Genomic DNA, 18,218 nt, shown 5'->3' on the forward strand with positions numbered 1-18,218 from the left:
TTGTACATCCAAGACTTCCTCTGCCCTAAGTGCAAGAAGATAAGGGTGAAGGGTGTGTGTGTGTGTGTGTGTGTGTGTGTGTGTGTGTGTGTGTGTGTGCATGTGCATACACAAGTGAAGGAAGCTATTGCTTTTGATGTTGTTTCTAAGTGATAGAAAACTAATAATGTCAAGGGGAAATTTCTAGTCACTTATATGAGCCGACTATGATTAATGCCCATGTATCTGGCAGCGCAGTGATATTCTGTGCTAATGAAGCTGCTTGTGGATCAGCACTGAGGCGCTCACTGCGGTAGCTCGCGCTCTCCTCGCCCTCCGAGAGCAGGGCGTGAGGGCTGCTGCTAATGAGCTCTGCTCCTAATGGGGCAGTGAAGCAGGTACGCCCGCCCGCCCGGCTGGTGCCTCTCCTGTCCTTTTTGGTCAAGGCAGCTGGGAGGAAGGGGAAGAAGCAGCTAATGAGAACGGAGGCAGAAGCAGCCCTTCACTCTAGGCCCTGCATGCACAGGTGAGGCACCAGGATTGGAGGGTCCCTGGGAGATGCCTTAGGCCTTCATTTACATTCTCTGCAAAGGTGAAGTCAGGGGTAGGGATTTGGACCCTTCTAGAATGTCTCCCGGGGTGGCTTCTGAGGGAAGCCAGGCATTTCTCCATGGGTTCCCTTTCTCCTCCTCACTGTGCTGCTATACTGAGTCTGCAGCTGCCCGGATAGGTGGGGCCTGGCAGGAGCACCAGGGGAGGCACCATCAGCCCTCGAGGACCTTGTTTTCCCTTCATCCCCTGTGCTTGAGGCACTGGAGGACAGAGGCAAACAGCCAGGGTGCAGGGCACTGTCTCTGGGCCTACTTTCCCACCCCCAGAGAAGTGTTCACTCTGCCCTCCCTCCCTTCCTTTTTCCTCTCCTCTTCCACCTCTTCCTTTCTGGGAAGTGGGGAGTGCAGAATGCTTGGACCATACCTGTTGGCACTCAAGGGCTCTTCCTGACTCTGTGCTCAGGAGTGAGCCCTGAGCACCCCAGTCACCCTGATCAAACACAGTGGGTAAGACACATGGCTTCATGCAAGGCAAGTGTTTTGCCCACTGACTATCTCTGGCCCTGCTCCCCTTCTTTCTATAGGAGTTAAGAATTTGCAGCATTCACCTGATTTCTTGCGCTTATTTTTCTTTTTCACAGAATCAAAGGGCAACATTTCATGTCAAGAGGATTGAGTTTGTGTAGAATGATCTGACAATCCAGCCACTGTGCAAACACTATTTATGTTTGTTGTGGGTACTGAGTTCTGAACTGACCCCTCAGAAGGTCTCCTGTATCATTCAACTCCATGGTCTGTTTCCACTGGCCTTCAGTTCCTTCTTCTTCTTCTCCTAGTTCCTCATAGAACTAAGGGTGGGACCGGAGCTATAGTACAATGGATAAGACATTGACCTTGCATGTGACCAACCTGAGTTCGATATCCAGCATCCCATAAGGTACCCCAAGTGTCGCCAGGAGTGATTCCTTACTGCAGAGTCAGGAGTAACCCATGAACGTCACTGAGTGTGACCCAAAAAGTCTAAGTAGCACTGTAGCACTGTGGTTTCGTTGTTCATTGATTTGCTGGAGCGAGCACCAGTAACGTCTCCATTGTGAGACTTGTTGTAACTGTTTTTGGCGTATCAAATACGCCACGGGTAGCTGGCCAGGCTCTGCTGTGCGGGCGGGATACTCTCGGTAGCTTGCCAGTCTCTCCAAGAGGGATGGAGGAATAAAACCCAGGTTAGCCGTGTGCAAGGCAAATGCCCTACCCACTGTGCTACTGCTCCAGTCCCCCAAAAAGTCTAAATTAATTAATTAATGTTTTTTAAAAAAAGAACTAAGGGTCCTGGATCCCATGTTTTCCATAGCACTGTGGGTTTGCACTTAGTGATCTTGGCTTCTCTCAATTCCTTTTGTTTCTTGAACTTCTTTAAGCTGGTGTTCTCATTTCTGACATGGAAGTGGGCACTCAGAGAGTGCTCAGCTCAGTACCTACCCAGGGATAGTCTTCAGTCACAACTCTTCCCGGTGAGTCCTTCCCAGCACAGTTCTCTTTAATCAGTCCCCATGATCCTAGAGATCCAGGGATGCAAGCAACAGACATACAGAGAGTGCAGAAGCCCAGAAAAGGTTTATATGGAATCATGCTAATAACTTTAAGAGCTGAAGGAAGAACTGATCACACACACTCTGGGGAAGACCAGGCAGTAGAGAATCCTGAGTGGGGCTCAACTGTTCCTGCTGGTACAGGGTAGAGATGCACAGGATGGAGAAGCAGATGGTGAGCATGGGTTGGGAGCTACCCTGTGGTCAGAGGAGCAGAAGTCTGTAATCAATTGGCCCACCAAAGTTTATGAAGACAGGATTCTGGGTCAATCTGACTCGCACACCAGGACCCAGACCAGTATTCGACTCGTACTCCACAGACCATCACCATCTGCTCCTGAGAGCCTGCCACACAGATTCTCTCCCCTGAACTTGCAACCTCCTGGCTGAGATCAAATTGCCTTTCATCAGAACTCAACATCCTTCCTTCCTTTGAATGACTCTGTCAAGGCTAGTAACACATTCATTCAGTCCGTCAACAAATATTAGTGAGCATCCTGAATCAATAAACAAACAAGTCACAGACATCCAGGACATCCAGGTGCTAGGGTAGTAATGACCAAGAGCTAATGAGAAACATCCTAGGAGGGAAAGAGCTGGTGTGAGGAGTATGGGGGAGGCAATGGTTGACTCCGTTGTTTATGTATATGAGTCATGTCCTGATTAATTGTTTGTTGAATTGTCTATCATTAAAAGATGATTAAATTTCCTCTCCAGAGGAGTGAGCACCTCAAGGGTGACATAATGTCCTTCACTTCTAGTCCTCGTCCCCTGCCTCATGTTGACTAGTCACACCCCCTAAAGTAAGGCTGCTGCATGCTGGTCTTTTTCTACTTGGGTGCCAGCTAGCTCTTCTCCCAAGGGGAGAATTGCAGGCAGTCTAGGCCAGAAGAAGGATCCATCTGGGCTCTGCCCTCTGAAGTTCTCTGGCCAAGTCAAAGGACACATTTGTCTAAACCCCATCCAGTTGATTTTTCTTCTTTGGAATAATATTAATATACTTGTGTGGCTTTGGCCAATGGTTTTTATTTTGTAACTGCATGTTTTCTGAATTTCAGACTGACTACAAGAAAGAAATGAGAGAAAAAATCTATTCTTTACAATGTGAGTCAGAATCATGACCTCAGAATGAGTCACAGGATCTGAAAGCAATTCATGAGCCTCTATCAATTTCTATCAAGCAGAAATCAGACTTCAGTGAGGTTGTGTTAAGACTTGGAGGGTGAAAGCAATGCCTCTTTAAAATAGATGAGAATCCTATTAAATCTGTTCCCTCCATCCTTCATGTCCATTTTTCATAGAGCACCAACTTAATCCTCGTTTAAAAGCTCAGTCTAAAAGTAGGAAACAAGACAATAGTATGCTCTAAAATAGTATTATTAATCTTGTGTAGAGCTGAGCTGACTGCGTAATGTTCAGAAGTAGCCTCTCCCCTCCCCACAAAAAAGAAGTAGCCTCCACCAGCTAGACCCATGGCTTTTCCCTATAGACTAACAAATGGGCTACCATTGATACAGCCCTGTGTCGGGGCAGTAGCTATGCTGATAAATGATTGACGGTGCTGTGACTAAATTTAGCTTCTGCTCGGTGCCCCTGAGAGGATGGATATCATCTGTTTCCAGTTTAACTGTGTTTTGGAGAATAGCATATTTCTTCCAGATGAATAAATATTAAGCCTTTCCCATTTCTTGAGAAAGTTAAGTCTGAATCCTGAAATTCAAATGACCTGATACATTAAATCAAGTGAAAACTAAATATCAATTGGACTCCATTGATAAGCATCTCCAGAATTCTATGTTTAGGGTAAGCAGATATTGATGTTGAGATCAGAAGACATTTCATTCACCATAAAAGGGAAGATGAGAAGGATGACTGGAAAAGAGTGGAGAAATAATAGCTAATAGAGTTGGTAACTCTGGAGTCTCTTCATTGAATATTAAAAAACTTTTTAAGGCAGCTCTTATCCGAACATTCTTATTTATGTAATAAATCTTAAAATTTGTGCAGTGCAAACCAAATATACACAAAAAATAGAACCTAAACAATTTTTTAGTTCTATCACTCTTCGGTCCTCTGAGAGTGCAGTCTTGATTAGTTATATTTATTTTCTCATAAACTATAAACTTCCTGATGGAGGTTTTAAAGGGACAGCTTAATGTAGATGTTAGAGGAAGATTTTAGGGTAATTGCACATCTTTTCCTGCATGTAGAGACCTCATGGTTTTTTCATACTTGGCACACAGTTCATTTTGGTCATGCTAGAGTTAGAGCCCCAAATTCCTAACTTCTGTTCCTGTGTTCTTTTGACCTTTTCCCCTTCTCTCCCTGAAATGATCATTTAAAGCAACAAGATGCATGAGCTAGCTACACTATTTTTCTTGTGTATGGTTCAGTGAAAGAAGTATTACATAAACATTGGGATGTGTGCCCCAGAAATCAGGTACTCTTCTCTCCCATGTGCTCATGACTCTCTCATTCCATCTTCTTTTACTTATCATCCTCTGAGGGGAAAAATAGATAATCTAGACTGTGCTTCCCTGAACTTCCATGAGCAAATCAAGGATGATCCAAAGTCACACAGACCAGACAGAGCTTACCTACCTCCTAGTGTCACCCAGCAAGATGTAGGTGCCATCAACTAGCTTGATCTTCAACAAGCTCATTAGGGACAAATGTCAACTCAGACCTAATGATTGCTCACCTATTCACCTAGCATTTTAACCAGCCCATTTCTTTCCATTCTTGAAATCTGTTTTTATTTAGTTAATTTTGTTTGTTTGGAGGATACACCTGACTGTGCTCAGAGATACTCCTAGCTCTGTGCTCAGGGATGACTCCTAACAGGGTCCAGGCCCCATATGAGGTACAAGGGATGGAACTCACAACTTTCTCACTCCATGTTCTGGAACTTGAAACCCAGGTTGGCCATGTGCAAGGCAAATGCTTTACCTATTGTGCTATCTTTCTGGCCCCTCTTCCCCTGAAAATCTGAAGGTCTGAAATGGTGTACCTAGATACAGTTTAAAGTATAAGACACTATAAATTCGTTTTGACTAATTTCACAACTTAACAATAAAAATATCACCTTTTATGTTGAATATATATTAACCAAGTAGCTACGAGATAAACAAAAACACATAAAAAGGACTTCACAGAATTTTTTCCTATGAAAAAACAGACCTGGAAGGATCACAATTTTAAAAGCCTATTCAAGTATATGTAACACATACATAGATTTAATGAACACTATGTAATCATAAGTAAGAAAAATTAAGAATCTTAGATCATACTTCTTATGTTGTTGGAACTAAAAATAACATAACAAGTATTATTTATGGAATATTCAGAGATTTAATAACTTTACAGAGCTACTTCCCACTGGAACATACTGCTTCTATTTTGTTTTTAATAGAACACATTTATTACCAGTTAGCTAAATCTCCTAGTTCTGTCTTAGCTATATTCAGTGCTCTGTTACATGATTGGAGTTGTTGGTACAGTCACTGAGATGCATCATGCAATAAATTTTCCATCAAAATCACAGAACTCTGTAGAACATTACATTATCTTTCAACAAGTAAATAGAAATATCTTTTCTTGAATGGTATATTTCAGTTTTTAAATATCCACTTGATATTTAAATATCAATATATTTGAATAGCCTAACAGTTGCCCATTTCTTTAGTTTTTATTTCCAATAAAGTAGCACTTGCCTATCTAGGAATTCAGTGATATGCGTGGAGGCTTTTAAAAACAGATTTTCACCCAAGAGTATAGAGATAAGAACCAGGAGGTCTGCCCCACAGCCTGGAAACTGGCCTTACATGCTGGGGGAAAAGGCATTAGAGACAGAGAAGGGAACACCTAGTAGAGAATGTTGGAAGGACCCACTTGGGTTGAAAACCAAGTACCAAAAATAGACTATAGACCAAAGATGATGGCCACTCAATACCTCTATTGCAAACTACAACATCCAACAGGAGAGATAACAAAAGGAATGCCCTGCCACAGAGGATTGGGATGGGGGGGTTCGGATGGTGGGGGTTGGGATGGGGGTGGTGGGAGGGATACTGGGAACATTGGTGGAGGAGAATGGGCACTGGTGGAGGGATGTAAACCAAATCCAAACATGAAAGTTCATAAATGTGTAACTGTATCTCACGGTGATTTACTAATAAAATGTTTTTAAATAAATAAATAAAAACAGATTTTCTTAGAGGTCTTAGCCAGGTGATAGTTTTGAAATTGTATCATGTAGACAAATTAGATTTTCTAGACCAATGCTCCTCAAGGAATAAAGAGCACCTTTTCTTAGAGACTATAAATGCCAAATGCACAATCTAAGAGAGCTACTCTCTCTACTTCTTTTGGTGAAGGAATCCATAACCCACACCTCCATCCTAATAGCCTTGTCAGCCATGTGCATGAGCTGACTTCTCTCTGAACCAGCCCTTTCTCCCCACCGACCCCTTCTGACCTATGGGTTGCATCAATTCCGATTCCCATTTATTGCCCTATTTTCTTCTGATTTCTTCCTGTTGCATGTAGGCCCTACACCTGCTCATCATCTTTGAGATATTCTTAAACTCTGATATTTCTGCAATGTGGCTCAGTTGGCATTTGCTCTGAAGGTTCACATGCTTGAATGTCCCTTCATGTGGGTTCTTATCCACTTCCGGGGCATTTACAATTAACACCGGAGTTCTCAATGGCAGACTCCCCATGGTGTTCACCTTCTCCTTCTTCTTCCGGATGAGTCCTTCTGGTTGAGCTGTCTCCCCACCACCTTCACCCTCTTTCCCAAAGAAAGTTGACGACTAAACCTGAGCCCTGGGAAGGATCACTGGGCTCTGCCCCTGAGATGGGAGGCAGTAACGAAGCTTATCAGCAGTCCTTTACATACTTGCACTTAGAGTGACTCTTTTGCTTATTATCTTTTAGATCACCTCAACTTTTGGATCAGCCCTGGAGCAACAGTAGTTAAGTAAGTACTCTTCCTTCAATTAGCTATGGATATGGAAATCTCAGTTTTATTCAGTCATTTCCACAAGAGACTGTTTCATGCAAATATTTCATCTAGGAATACTAGCATATTAAACAAGAGCCTCATATGTAGGACAATACACACTAAACCTCCTCTGTAAATGTGTGGGAAGAATAATGGATAGAAATGAAATAAATAAGGCATTTGCCAACACTCTTGAACTGCTACCTGTAATGTAATCAAGTGTCTGCAACCACTGGATAGGCTGGTTCTTATGTACCATCTTCATCCAGGGAAGGTGGTAGTAATCCTTTCAAGGGGCACGTTACAGCAGCTTCTTCTTTCAATTTAAGCTGGCCCATGGCCCAAGAAGCATCTCAGTCATTCCCAAAAAACAACTGCATGTACAGAGTTTGGCAACTAGTGAGGCTGTGATAGTGTTTGTTGAAATGTGAATGGATGGAAATATGAAACCATTCCTCTTCTGTTCTGTGATATTTTTGCCATTGTGAGACGATGTGGTACCCTGGCGAGGACCCCAAATAGGGAGACACATGCTTGAGCACAATTTCTGCCACTTACCAGCTCTAGGATTTTCAGACCATGTCCAAATTTCTCAGCACCTCAGATGTATGGACAATAAAATGGAGCTAATAATATGACTTATCTTATATCAGGCCAGAAAAATGGTTTAATGAATGAATATTTGAAAAATGATTAAAATCATGATAGGTACAGAGTAATCTCTGTTTTAAAATGTTTATTGAATGAGTTAAGCATTACAAGAGCATTCTAAGGTATCATGCCTAGAGATTGAAAAAGTAGATGCTCTAGTTTAAAAGCCATAAATATTCTTACTACCCAAATCTCAGTTTCAATTCTACTTCCAAGTTAAAGAAATCTGAGTCTTTGGAGAAATGGTTGATTTAGGATTGAACAAGAAGTACACAAAATTAGCCTGGATACTGTATATTGCCAAACAGTAAGGAAATGTTAAAAGGAAAAAATACATATGAACAAATCTCCCCCTGGCTCCCAACACACACATACAAAGTAGTGAATTTGACACTGTGTGTTTCAAATTGTGAGCGACTAAGTAAATAAATCACTATCACTGTATCACTATCATCCCCTTGTTCATCAATTTGCTTGAGTGGGCACCAGTAACATCTTCATTTGTCCATGTCGCATGCTCGTTCCAGGGACATGAAGAGCACATTGTTATACTATTTATAAGTAAATAATAGTATTATGACATAACTCAAAAATGAAAGTGCATGCCAGTAATGATATAAACAAAGGATTAAATAAATCTTTGAGGGGAATAGACAAAAATCTCATTTGGGGCAGAAGACTTTTAGAAAATAAGTGCCGGTTCTCTTTTGAATATTTTAAAATAGCTTGAATATCTTGAAAGATATATATTTTCAAGAGCAGAAAAGTATCTTCGAATGGGAGCCGAACAGTATCATTCATACAAAGAGTATTGAATGAAATGGGAGGAAGCAAAGAGTAACTTATAATCAAGCAATCTGACAAGCCCAGAGGTCCAAGCTAGCATCAGTGGTGAGTGATGTCATGTGAGAGTAGGTGCCTTTTCATGATGGCATGAGGAGGGCACTTCACGCCAACCCCCCAAACACATTACCCAAATCTGTTAATGAGAAAAACATAAGACAAATCCCAGTAGAGGTGCAGTCAGTAAAATAGCTGGCCCTTCTCAAAACTGGCAAAAATCAAAGATCAAAGAAATTTCTGAGACTGTCACCATCGACAGGAGCCTCAGGAGACATGATAATAGAATATGTTGCGTGGAGGGGACGGAACCCTGGGACGGAGAGGAACCTCAGGCAAAAGCTAAGGGAATTGGAATAAAGTAGGGAGGCTAATTAATAATGATGCATCAGTGTTGGTTCACTAACTATGAAAAATGTGCCATGCTAATAATGTAAGAGGCAATAATCCTGCATGTGCGATAGGTAAGAACTCTAGATTAGCTTCAAAAGAATTCTGTACAACTGAAAAGGTTTGAAAATGAAGTTTCTTTCTGGAAAGTAATGAAGCATGCCCATTAAAAAACTGATTTGGGGGGCATGTGCTCCAACTTTAAATACCAAAATACTAAGAGTATATTGATAAATGTTGGTATTCAAAGTGAATTATGATATATGCGTTTGTCGTGCATTACATAGTCATCAGCATTGAGGTAGCCTTTGAGCGGTGTGTTCCAGAAGAAGGCATTCTGTTCCTAGGACATGGGGGATGCAGTGTAGCTCCACGCTTCAGAATCTTCAGTGGGATGGAATGTGGAGGCAGAAGAGGTAGTGTGGATTAACTCTATCTCAGGGTCTAGGCTAATGTGTCTTCTTGTGTCATTTGTTTTAAACAAGATGTTAAAAAAAGTAAAAACACTTTTTGTAATGAATGTGTATAAGGAATAGAAAAATATTTTGGCACACTTGCACAATTTGTCTTTGAAGCTGTTTTTATGTGAAGCCCTTACTAAGGTAAGTTCTTCCTGTCCCTGTTTTGTTGAGGATATTTGCAGCTGTATTCATCAGGGAAATTGTGCAAAGTTTCTGTTTATTCCACTTTCTGGTAGGGCTTGCAAAGGATAGGTCATTGGTCCTCTCTGGGCCCAGGCTTTTGTTTTGAGGGAGATTTTTTTGTTGTTATGGCAATTTCCTTGCTAGATATTGGTTGATCTGTTCAGATTCTCTTCCTCCTGAGCCAGTCATAGGAGATTGGAAGAGTCTAAAAATTTATTTATTTTTTTCTACGTTTTTCAACTTATTGATATATTCATAGTGTGTTCATAGTAATTTGGTATTGTAGGACTGTGGTTCCGTTTTTCATTGATTTGTTCGAGTGGGCACCGGTAACGTCTCCATTGTGAGATTTTTTGTTACTGTTTTTGGCATATCAGATACTCCACAGGTTGCTTGCCGAGCTCTCTGAGAGGGATGGAGGAATGGAACCTGGGTCGGCTGCATTCAAGGAAAACGCCCTACCCACTATGCTATCACTCCAGTCCAATTTGGTATTATCCGTTGTGTTTCTGAGATATCTGTTGTATCTCCTCTTTCATTTCTAACCTATTTTATCAGAGTTTTCTCTTTGTGAGTCTAGATAAGTGTTTTCCAGTCCTGTTTATTTTTTAAAAAACAGCTCTCAGTTTCATTATCTTTTATATTGTATTTTTGACTTCTATATCACTAATTTCAGCTCTAATTTTTATTATTTACCCCATTTTACTTACTTTGAGTTCCCCTTGTTGATATTTTTCTAGCTTTTAGAGATGAGAGGTTCAGTTCTTTTTTTTTTCTTTTTTCTTTTTTTTAATTTTATTGAATCACTGTGAGATAGTTACAAGCTTTCATGTTTGGGTTACAAACACACAATGATCAAACACCCATCCCTCCACCAGTGCACATTTCCCACCACCGATATCCTAGTTATACCCTCCCCTTTCCCACCCTCCCTCTGCCTCCATGGCAGACAATATTCCCCATACTCTCTTTCTACTTTTGGGCATTATGGCTTGCAACACAGACACTGAGAGGTCATCATGTTTGTTTCATTATATACTTTCGGCATGTATCTCCCATCCCAACTGGTTCCTCCAGCCATCATTTTCTTAGTGATTCCTTCTTTTTTCTTTTTTTTTCTTTTTTTTAAATTTATTTATTTTTAGTTAGCGAATCACCATGAGGGTACAGTTACAGATTTATACATTTTTGTGCTCATGTTTTCCCCTATACAAAGTTTGAGAACCCATCCCTTCACCAGTGCCCATTCTCCACCACCGGTACACCCAACATCCCTCCTACCCTCCCCAATCCCATCTCCCCCCACCCCACCCTGCCACTGTGGCAGGGCATTTCCTTTTGTTCTCTCTCTCTCTCATTAGGTGTTGTGGTTCACAATAGAGGTGTTGAGTGGCCACTGTGTTCAGTCTCTAGTCCACATTCAGCCTGCATCACCCTTCCCCCGCATGGCCTCCGACCGCATTATACTTGGTGATCCCTTCTCTGAGTTGTCCTCTCCCCAGAATGTGAGGCCAGCTTCCAAGCCCTGGAGTCAACCTCCTGGTATTTATTTCTACTATTCTTCTATTCTTGGGTGTTAGTCTCCTACTCTGTTATTCTATATTCCACAGATGAGTGCAATCTTTCTACGTCTGTCTCTCTCTTTCTGACTCATTTCACTTAGCATGATACTTTCCATGCCGATCCACTTATACGCAAAATTCATGACCTCATATTTTCTAACAGCTGCATAGTATTCCATTGTGTAGATGTACCAAAGTTTCTTCAACCAGTCATCTGTTCTAGGGCACTCGGGTTTTTTCCAGATTCTGGATATTGTAAACAGTGCTGCAATGAACATATAAGTGCAGATGTCATTTCGACTATACTTTTTAGCTTCTCTGGGATATATTCCCAGAAGTGGTATTGCTGGGTCAAATGGGAGCTCAATATCTAATATTTTGAGAATCGTCCATATTGTTTTCCAAAAGGGCTGAACAAGTTGGCATTTCCACCAACAGTGTAGAAGGGTCCCTTTCTCCCCACATCCTCTTCAACAGTGGTTGCTTTTGTTCTTTTGGATGTGTGCTAGTCTCTGTGGTGTGAGGTGGTATCTCATGGTTGTTTTGATCTGCATCTCCCTGATGATTAGTGATGTGGAGCACTTTTTCATGTGCCTTTTGGCCATTCGTATCTCTTCCTTGGTAAAGTTTCTGTTCATTTCTTCACCCCATTTTCTGATGGGGTTGGATGTTTTCTTCTTGTAGAGTTCATCCAGTGCTTTATATACCATTGATATCAACCCCTTATCTGATGGGTATTGTGTGAATATCCTTTCCCATTCTGTAGATAGTCTTTGTGTTCTGGTCACTGTATCTTTTGCGGTGCAGAAGCTTTTTAGTTTAATGTACTCCCATCTGTTGATCTCTGTTTCTAGTAGATTGCTTAGTTCCGTGTCATCTTTGAAGATACCTTTATCTTCAATATCGTGGAGGGTTTTGCCGACCTTGTCTTCAATGAACCTTATGGTTTGTGGTCTGATGTTGAGGTCTTTAATCCATTTTGATCTGACTTTTGTGCATGGTGACAGATTGAGGTCTAAGCCCATTCTTTTGCATGTGGTTGTCCAGTTGTGCCAGCACCATTTGTTAAAGAGGCTTTCCTTGCTCCACTTCACATCTCTTGCTCCCTTATCAAAGATTAGATGATCATACATCCCGCCGCCTGGGGTCCCCGAGATCCTGCAGCTGCCCCGCCCTGTGTCCTGCGCACCCCATCTCCTGATCCCTTCTATTTTTCATCTGCCTTCTCCCCTCCGCTCATGAAGCAGGCTTCCAGCTATGGGGCAATCTGCCTGGTCCTTGTCTCTACTGTCCTTAGGTATCAGCCTCATGTGATGTTATTCTATACTCCACAAATGAGTGCAGTCCTTCTATGTCTGAACCTCTCTTTCTGACTCATTTCACTTAGCATGATACTCTCCATGTCTATTCATTTATAAGCAAATTTCATGACTTCATCTCTCCTAACAGCTGCGTAGTATTCCATTGTGTAGATTCCATTGTGTACCAAAGTTTCTTTAACCTTTGAATCTTTTCCTGCTTTATTATGATCTTTCTTCTTAGTATAGCTTATACTGTCTCACCATAAGTTTTGGTAGCTTATGCTTTCATCCTTTCTTTATTTATTTTTTAAATTTTATTTTCATAAAGTTGTTCATACTTTTTTATAAAGTTGTCATGTATTACATAGTCATCAGCATTGACGTAGCCTCTTAGTGTATGTTCCAGAAGAAGGTATACCCTTCCTAAGACATGCGGGAATGCAGTGGAGCTTCATGCTTCAGAGTTTTCAGGGGGATAACATTTAATATTAGACTACCAATCCCACCCTGTTACACCTTCCCACCACCATATTTTGAATGTTTCCATCCCAAACCCCAAACCCTGCCCCCAAAGCAGAACTGACATAATTTATTTTGTATTGCCTGTAATGAATAGTCAGCTAAAAATGATCCAAAAAAGTTTTCTTACAGGAAAGTGTAAAGATTGTTGTATTTTACCCAGGAGCCATTAAGCCCTTCTATAAGAGATTAGTAACATGTTGTTAAAGGTTGAGACTTGTGTGTGTGTGTGTGTGTGTGTGTGTGTGTATCTGTATTCACTCATGGGTGAGGCCCATCCAAGCTTGTGGAGAGTGGCCATGAGCATGGCGATGATTGAGTTCTAGAGGATTTCGGCTGCTGGGGCTGGCTCCGTTGGGGTTGGGAGGGAAACTCACCCGTTGTCCTTCACGTTGCCTCAGTTAAAACAGCCTGACTCAGGGTCCAGAGGCATCTCTATGGCGTGTCGTTCTATTCCAAGAGATTGTTGAGTCTCTGATGAGATTATATGTATGCATTCATTCTTATTTATGCTTTTTATTTCTTCTTTGATTTCTTTTTTGACTCGGTGGATATTTAGTAGTATGAAAATTTGTTTCCAAGTGTTTAATTTTTCCCAGATTTCTGATCGTGCTTTGAGAAGACAACATAATTTCTATGTTTATGCAGAGTTGTCTTGTGCTCTAACACACGTTCTACCCTAGAGAATAAGCCATCTGTTATTGTGCCCGCAGCTGTTTTGGTGATCCAGAGCCCTACATAGCTCTACTATGTCCAACTGTCCCATTTCTTCCTTTAAGGCTGTTTTTTAATGTGTTCTTAAATGTTGGGTTGTATTTTTTTGTCTTGTTGACCTACCCAATAGTGAAGGGTTGTGTTAACATCTACTACTAAGCCTGAGAGATAGCACAGCAGGTAAGGCACTTGTCTTGCACGTAGGTGACACAGGCTTGATCCCTGACACCAGATATGGTTCCCAGGTCCACCAGGAGTGATTGGTTCAGAGCCAGAAGTAAGCCCTGAGCACTGCTGGTATGATCTCAAAACAAAACAAAAAGATAAAATAATAAAATCTATTTGATTCAAAACAAAACAAAATAAAACAAAAATGAAATAATAAAATCTACTACTTACTCCTCTTTTGTTACAGTCAATTTTTCCTTCATACCTAGTAGTGATTACCTTATATATTTGGTCTCCTTTATTTGTCCATATAATTTATATGCACATACATATGTGTGCATATATATGTTAAATCTTCTTGATGTGCATGGATTCCTTGATCATTATATAAACTACTGTCTTCCTCATTGCCTTTTTCAATTTTCTGTGATATAACTATGGTTGTCCCAGTCTTCTTTGGATAAGTATTTGCCTGACGATTGTTTTCCAGCCTTTTGCTTTGAGCCCGTGTTTGTCATGACAGTTCTAGTAAGGTACTTGAAAACATAAAATTCAGGAGAGGGGGAGAATAATGGCATGGTCTAGTCGAATGGATTTGCAGCTTGTGGGCTTTGATCTGAAGAGAGGATATAAATCCAGAACTTCAGAGATTAACTGCATAAGTATTCTCAGACAAACAGACTTAGAAAACACAAGCAAAAAAGAGACCAATGGAACCTGAATCCCTCAGAGAAGGCAGATAGACATCAGAGTACAGAGGACGTAAATAGATGACCAAAGAAACAAAGATCAACCATATTGGCACCCAGAATCTATGTAAACAGGTGGTAGCAGACATTGCTATTTCAATAACTTTACTCAATAGCTTCACTCAGTGATCTAAACTCACCATTCAAAAGGCACAGAATGACTGGATGAATCAGACAAATATCTCCAGCCTTCTATTGCTTACACCCTGAGAGTCTGAAGCAGACACTTAGGCAACTGAGCATTAGGCAACTCACCGTGAGTGAGCAAACTAAAGTGAAATGAAGGACACACTTACTTTTTGTTTTCAAGTCTTCAACACTCCCTTACAAACATACACACATACAAACACACACACATATACATACACACACACTCACTCTTTCTGTCTCTCTCTCTCTCTCTCTCTCTCTCTCTCTCACACACACACACACACACACACACTTCTCTTTAAACACACTCCTCAATGTTTAAAAAATTCCTCAATCAAATAAAAGAGTTTGAAGATGAGGGCATCAGAGAAAGATATTTAGAAATAGCTCATAAATATATCATCATTTTACTGATTAGTTCTTAGCAGTAATAAAGAGTTATGCAAAAATGCACTATCAACTCAATGACAACAGTGTTTATGTGATTTATAAATATATCTTCCTTATAAAAGTTTAAAAAATATGATCTCCCTTTCAACTTTTCATGACTTAATTCCTTTCATGTTTGAGACTGTTTAGGTTTAAAATTCTGTCTAATGAGTAGGATTGTACTCTGGGTTTCCTTTACATCATGCTTATAAATATGTAGGTTGTAAATGGATGGAATATTTATTCCCCTTTCTTGTGTCATGGGCTCTGAATCTTTTTCTCATAAAATTATCAAATACAGATATACTAATATTGTCATTTTTGTTTGGTTTGGTTTGGTTTGGGGGCCACAATCAGGCTGTGCTCAGGACTCTGGAATCTTACTCCAGGGATCACTCCTGGAGATGCTCAGGGGACAATATTGGGTGCCGAAGGTCAAATCTAGTTAGGCCCCCTGCAAGCCCAGCACCTTACCCCTGTACTGTCTTCTCTTAGCTCCAAATATTCTTATTTATTGCTGCAGTATTATCCTTACCCCCTAGATTTTCAGTAGCTGAATTTTTTTTTGTTCTGATTGCTCTTACTAACAAAATGTTCCAGAAATCCTATCATTTGGACTTGCATTTGCCAAGTTGAGGCTGGCATCTGGAAAGGGAGTGCCAGCCTCCTCTGCAAGGCTACCCATGGTTCTGAACAATGAACCAAGGTATTCCTGGGTCTACCTGCAGGCCTTGATAAGCTTTGTCGCAGACTGAACCTGAGATCCTCTCTGTCTATCACCCAGCTCTGCAATCCCCTTGGAAGAAACAGCAACTCACAGAAATGCAGCATATGAGCAGCCAAGTTCAAAGGAAAAGGAAATACATCTTTTCCAGTGGTACAAAAGGGTGTTATTCAGAATGGAGAGAACTTAATCACCTTTTGCTATTGGTAAAACAATTCATTTAGCTCATAAAGGTCAAGACTTGCTTCCTTCCGTTCTCCCTTGGGGTTATTTTCTTGGTGGTAATCAAATAAAAGGATCTTTCTTAAGAATACATAAATCTGTTAGAATAAATAGCAGTAACCTTTCCTGAATGGCAGGTCCTAGAATAGAGCTGGTCTTTCTCGGTGCCAGCTCCTGAGAGGATAGTGGAAAGGGCTTTGACACTGGACCGTGGGACATGAGAGTTCTTTGCTGTGGTTGTCATGGGGCGGTTTAGACCTTCCTTCAGGTTTCATCCCTCATGAAACAAAATGTGTAATTTTGTTGGGGGCCACACCCAGCAATGTTCAGAGCTTATCCCTGCCTCTGTGTTCAGGGATCTCTCCTCGTGTTCCTCAGGTGACCTTCTGTGTGCCAGAGATCAAACCAGTTATCAACAACGTGCATGGCAAGTGTCTTAAGAGCTGCATTTTCTCAATCCCAGGACATCTTCCTATACAAATCTGGCACTTCCCCCTCATTATCATCATCATCATCCCATTGATCGCCGATTTTCTCGAGCAGTCTCAGTAACGTCTCCATTCGTCCTAACCCTGAGATTTTAGAAGTCTCTCTCTACTCGTCCTTCCCAACAGTGCCACATTGGAGGCTCTTTCAGGGTCAGGGGAATGAGATTCATAATTGTTATTGGTTTTGGCATATGAATATGCCACGGGGAGTTTGCCAGGTTCTCCCATAAGGGCAGGAAACTCTCAATAGCTTGTCAGGTTCTCCAAGAGAGAGAACTAGGCTATAAGATGTTCCAGGAGCTTGGTTTTATAGTCTCTGGATATTGATCATTGATGAGATTACAGGCACCGGGGGCAGTTTCTGAGTGTGACTGCCTAGCTACTGGAAAATGGGGGATATGGGTGGAAGAGGCCCAGTCCCAATCCGAGCAGGCTTGGAGATCTCAGCCCCGTGTCCTACACACCTGGGTTCCTCTGCCGATACCTTCATGCATGAGGCTCATCCGAACATATGGAGAGGAGCATTGAGTATGGCAGTGGTTGGGTTCCGTAGGTCTTTGGTTGCCGGGGTCTGCTCGGGGCAGGGAGAGAAACTCAACCCACCCCCTCCGAGGGGCCCTGGTGAAGACAGCCAGGCGCGGGGGCAAGAGACTCTGCAGCACTTCCCCCTAAGACTAAAATTTGAGGTTTATCTGATTATTAAAACAAACACTAGAGCCTTTTAATCAGAATAGCTAGATCCAGTTTGAAGTGAACATATTTTCTGGAGTTTCTTGTTGCTTGTCTCTGGCTTCAGATGTTGTTTCTAGGCTGTGGTAATATTGGTTTGCATCACTGTGAATCAACTAGTGTTGTGTTCCTTGTGTGTGAGAGCTAAGGCAGTGATGAGTGGGATTGTCTTGGATCTTCTTTGCCCCAAAACAGACCCTCATCAAAACTTATTCTTTTTCGGGGTGCAGCGGGTCTCAAGCAGTGTTTAGGAGGTCCAGGGGCTCCACTAGTGATTCTCTGCCCGCTGGACTGGAGGTTCAGTAGGAGGGTCTGAGGATACAATACTGTCTGGGCATTGCACCGGGGATTCTCCAGGCCATGCTGGTGGAGGCCTTCAGAACTATACCTGCTAACACTCAGACTCCCGTGTGGTGCTGGAAATCAAGGCCCAGTAGGGCATTGCTAGTGATGCATCCTAACCAGTGCACTATTGATGTCAGTGGGCACCCACGGGTGCCTTATATGAGGCAGGGTGGGGGCAGGGAGAGAGTCACTTTCTCCCGATCCATCTCTACCACCAGCTGGGAAGACTAGAACTGATAAAGTCTTCCATGAGCTCCTACTCAGCATGGGCCAGAGCCCCGCCAACCCCATCAGATGGCCATCAAGCCACACCTGATGTCCACTTGGTCTTCTAGGTATGGGAGTTGATCTCCACCACCCGATTTCTTGGGGAGCCATGGACTCAGACTGGGGTGAGGATTTTCTCTTTTGCAGGAAAGGAAAAGTCAGTCCTAGGACTTACTCAGGGTTACCAGGTTCTTGTCTT

General features: G+C 41.8%; 1 protein-coding gene across 1 annotated transcript in view; it reads left to right on the forward strand.

Annotated features, from left to right (window-relative positions):
* The window catches only part of NCALD (neurocalcin delta), a 401,970-nt gene that overhangs the window by 219,869 nt on the left and 163,883 nt on the right, over positions 1-18,218 (forward strand). Inside the window, exon 2 of the mRNA XM_055125107.1 lies at positions 7,061-7,103. The gene's annotated coding sequence lies outside the window, so the exon portion shown is untranslated. The remainder of the gene's footprint in view (positions 1-7,060; positions 7,104-18,218) is intronic.

The sequence above is a fragment of the Sorex araneus genome, chromosome 2 (genome assembly GCF_027595985.1).
Source record: "Sorex araneus isolate mSorAra2 chromosome 2, mSorAra2.pri, whole genome shotgun sequence".
NCBI classification, from domain to species: Eukaryota; Metazoa; Chordata; class Mammalia; order Eulipotyphla; family Soricidae; genus Sorex; species Sorex araneus.